Raw genomic sequence first — 5,111 nt, 5'->3', positions numbered from 1 at the left:
ATTTACGACTTGTGTGCAAAATTTGAGGTCAATTAGACTTGATTTGATAGGTTTCGGCATTGAATGTAGAATTTGGAATTTGTAGGCTTGAATTGGGGTGCGATTCGTGTTTTAGTATTGTTCAATATAATTTGAGGCATCGACTAAGTTTGTGCCATATTATGGGACTTGTTAGTATACTTGGTTGGGGTCCCATGGGCTCGGATGAGTTTTGGAAGAGTTTTTGGAAGAGTTTGGTGTTTTGAGCATAAACATGTAATAATCCAAATGTCCATTTTTAGTTCTAGACATCGAAATTCGATTTCGAGACTTCCGAGATTTTGATAATGAATTATAAGAGCGATTTGGAAAGTTTGGTCTAATTTCATCAGGTCGCGATTGGGTTTTTAGCATGAAACATAAGTTGATTGTTTAACGAGCAAAATTGGTATCGCATTGAGAAAATGAGGTTCGCATTGAGTTTCGATTGAACGACTAGGTTCGTATTATTATTTGTGACGCATAGGAACAAGAATCTTCGAATTCCGAGTTCGTATGATAGAGTTAGAGCCTTTTTAGTGAAAAACAATAACTGTTGGTGCAAGCAAGTTCTGGTGTGGACTTTTAGTGACGGAAAATGGACCATTAGTGACGGAAAATGGACTTTTAGTGACGGATGGGGAGAAACTTAAGGACAAAAAATGGTCATTTCCTTCATTTTGCTTTGGATTTTTGGAGCACGGTTCTTGGGCGATTTTGAGGATTTCTTCAAGACTTCGACTTGAGTAAGTGTTATATCCAAAATTGATTATATTTCATAAATTCATGGTTATATTCATCATTTATTTTGGATTTAAATGGAAGAAATCAAGATTTTTGCAAAACGTTTCAAGAACAAAAATTTTAGATTTGAAGGTCGAGTTGCTATCGGAATTTGATAAAATTGATATGGTTGGACTCATAATTGAATGGGTTTTCGAATTTTATGAGTTTCGTCAGATTCCAAGACGTGAGCCCCACGGGCGATTTTTGAGTTAAATTTCGGATTTTGTTGGAAAATTAGTATTTTCATATAGAATTAATTCTTATAATTAGTATTGACTTAATTAAATTAACTGTGGCTAAATTTGAGGCGTTCAGAGGCCGATTTGCGAGGCAAAGGCATAGCAGAATAAAGTATTACACAGTTCGAGGTAAGTCACATTTCTAAATTTGGTTTTGAGAGTATGAAACCTCGTTGATATATGATCGATTTTGGAGGTGACGCACATGATAGGTGACGGGCGTGTGGGCATGCACCGTAGGAATTGTGACTTGGTCAAATTCCATGGAACTGTGTAGTTGAATAATCTGTGGTTATATGTACATTCTCCATGTAGTAGAGAAATTGAAACACAAATCATGTTTAGATTATGTATTGGCATTGTAGGGACCCACAAAGGTCGTGCACATGCTGAATTATCTACTAAATTATTGTTTTGTACTCAGTCATAGTTTACTTGTTGATTTTATCTCCGTCTCTATTGTTCATTATTGGTACATCATATTATTGTTGTTTTGGGCTGATTTACATGATCATTGAGAGCCCGAGATACTAGAGAGATTTATGACTGAGAGAGGCCGAGGGCCTGATTGTGAGATATTATATTATAGCACGTGAGTTATCCATGTAGCACGTGAGTTGTCCGTGCAGCATGTGAGTTGTCCGTGCAGATCCATATATTATACTATAGCACGTGAATTATCCGTGCAACACGTGAGTTGTCTGTGCGGATCCAGATATTGATACTATAACACGTGAGTTGCCCGTGCGGATCCAGATATTATACTATAGCACGTGAGTTGTCCGTGTAGCACGTGAGTTGTCCGTGCGGATCCAGATATTGATACTATAGCACGTGAGTTATCCATGCAGCACGTGAATTGTCCGTGCAGCATGTGAGTTATCCGTACGGATCTAGATATTATACTATAGCACGTGAGTTGTGTGTGCAGATCCAGATATTGATACTATAGCACGTGAGTTGTCCGTGCAGCACGTGAGTTGTCCATGCAGCATGTGAGTTGTCCGTGTGGATTATAGTGCTTGGGCTATAGGAGCCCCTCCGGAGTCTGTACACACCCTCAGTGAGTGCAGGTACCTACTGAGTGCAAATGCTGAGTGCTTAGTGCTGAGTGAATGGAATGGCTAAGTGACTGTGGTCCTTAGAGGATGCATTTAATTTCATTACTGTTGCACTTAAGCTATCATATATCACTGTTTTGGAAATTTTTGAGAGATATTATCTTATGTTTTAGTTGAACTTGACATGAAATTACTGTTTTGGCCTTAAATGTTGAACTTGAAAGCATGCCTATCTTATTATGTTGGAAATTACTGTAATTGGACTCAGCTGTGAAGCTCGTCACTACTTTCAGTTCTTTATTTAGTATTGTTACTTGCTGAGTTGGTTGTACTCATACTACACCCTGCACTTTGTGTGCAGATCCAGGTGTTCCCGGACATAGTAGGTACTGATTCTTTCGCATAGTTTATTTTCCGGAGATTTAGAGGCAGTTGTCGTGTTTTGCAGACCTTGTCTCTCCTTCCCTATCTCCTTTTATACTATTATAGGTCGTGTTTTCAAGGCTCGTATTCATATTAGATGCTCATGTACTCCGTGACACCGGGTTTTGGGAGTGTTTATATTTGTACTTGTGAGATTTCTTCCGCTGAATTTAATTATTGCGTTTTCAAATTTAAAAGATATGTGGTTTATTGAGATTGTCGGCTTGCCTAGTATTGAGATAGGCGCCATCACGACGGGTGAGATTTTGGGTCGTGACAAGTTGGTATCAGAGCTCTAGGTCTCACGAGTCATGAGCAGGTTTAGTAGAGTCTTACGGATCGGTATGAAGACGTCTGTACTTATCTTCGAGAGGCTACCGAACCCTTAGGGAAAATTTCACTTTCTTGTATTCTATCATGCAAAATTGATTCAGCTTGAAACATAACTCTTTGAATTCCTTCCATGCATTCGTGTGCGCATGTGAGCGCTCGGTATCAGTTGTGCATCACCAGCTTGTGATTCCATGAACGAGATTCATGATATGTATTCTGTGTTTTGGTGATGGGCCAGTCTGGAGGACTTGAGGCCAGGGTTAGACCGCAGCTTAGGCTCAGTAGTTTCAGTTATGTAAACTTGTACATTTGGACTCATATGTCCGAAAGTGTCCCTATGAGTAGAATTTGTGGCTCGATGAGCGGTTGAATAGCTATATGATGAGCATGATGTGACTATGGAGTGTGTTCAGATGGTTTGATGGTGCCGAGAATAGTTTTCTTGAGATGTAAAAAGGGGCATTGGGTGCTTGGTTTCCATTTTGATGTGACGTACGGTCTCGAGTTATGAGTGTGTTGAAGGATCTGTCATGCAGTTTAATTGTGGAGTAAAGTAGATTTTTCATGTTGTGTTGATGAGTTCAAACTCAGAAAGATTAAGTGATTGCGTAGTAACTGTGGCTGCGAAAGGCTATAACAAGATGCCAATTTGAGGCTAAGCAGGTGGGTTATCTCCTGTGGAGTAATCTACGTAGGTGTATTCCTTATAATGTTGAGTGGAGAGTTTCTTTTCTACCACTGGAGTGTATGTGTTGAGATTTGAATTTGAATTTGGTTGAAAAAGTTAACTTGACTGTCATGAGAATGAAGGCGAGCTTAGCAGATGAATTGAGGTATTTTATAGTTTGTGTTACCTGAGCTTGTGAAGAAATTTTGTTGAACTGACTGCAGTATTATGGCAGTAATAGAGTATGGATATTGTGAGTTATAGAATGTTTTGTTCTATGGCTTTGAGCCAAGTGGGAGAGCCTGCTATTGATGATTTGATTTCATGGTTATGTTTTGTACTGGTTTCGGTTTGAGGCATACATGTGAATCGGTTGTGACTTGCAGAGATTGAGATCGAGGATGACTTGAGTAAAGAAATTCCTGGATGCGGGTTATATTGCACTTTATGAGTATATGAAAATCATGGGATGATCGAGTTGTTATTGTTGGATGTAGTACGCACGGAGTATGAATTGATGGTGATGTTAAGTCAAGGTTACCTCTTTGAGTGTTGTTAAGCTAAGGGAGCACGTGTCTTTCGGCCCATTTGGGTGGTGCAATTTAGATTTAAGCAGAGTGGATAACTCTCTAGAAGGTTCTAATGAGTTCGAGATTTATATATAGTAATCGAGAATTTTTCCAGATTTGTGTATGGATAGAATCTGAGATTCACATTTGATGGTGCCGGGACTTGCAGTAATTCTGTATGACTATGGATTCTACATTCCAGTATAAGAAAGGTAAAATAATAATTTTAAATTCACATAAGGTATTTTCAGAGTGGGCGTTCAGTTGTGGTACTTATGGGGGTGCTTAAGAAGAATACAATGACTCATGAGACTTAAGGTGGTGTAGTTTTATGTTAAGATGTCTTGTAGTGAGCTTTGGGTAAGGATAGTAGTGTTTTGACAACGAGAAATGTCAACTTGAGAGTAATTCAGAAGAAACTCGGAGAAAATAATACAAATGGGTAACATGCTAGATCAGTATGGTAATGGTATGCTCTGTTGTTTTGGTTCTTATGATGAGGTGGGGCTTTACGGGTATTGTGTGGCAATATTCTCGGATTTGGCAACCTGTGTGGCTCGGTCGAGTTAGAGGAATTCAGTTCTGATAGCTTGGTTATTTGCAAATGGATTTCAAAGTGTTCTTGATAGTTTCTACCATGGTTTGAGCCGGATATTTTTTTATCGGTTTGGAGAACGTGTTGTCTATTGTGATTTCCTATTGGAAGGAAGCAAGAGAAAGGTTTCTAACTAATCGGGTATATAATTTGCTAGTGACTTAGAGTTCATAATAAGATTCTTGTGCTTGTCACATGATGGCATGATTGATGTGGTATGTTGTGTGGGATTAAGATTTACATGTACAAGGTGACAATTCATTCTTGAAGGGAAGGTCATGAAATTTGGACAGAATGGTCAGTTTCAGATATTTAGATGATATTGTAACTACTCAGTAATCCCTGAGAAGGGTGTGCATTTCAGAAGGGGCATAGTGTTTTAACTTACGGATATTCATCGGTATTATGATACTCACCTGG

The sequence above is a fragment of the Nicotiana tabacum genome, chromosome 21 (assembly GCF_000715075.1).
Source record: "Nicotiana tabacum cultivar K326 chromosome 21, ASM71507v2, whole genome shotgun sequence".
NCBI lineage: Eukaryota > Viridiplantae > Streptophyta > Magnoliopsida > Solanales > Solanaceae > Nicotiana > Nicotiana tabacum.
This window is presented reverse-complemented; position numbering follows the sequence as displayed.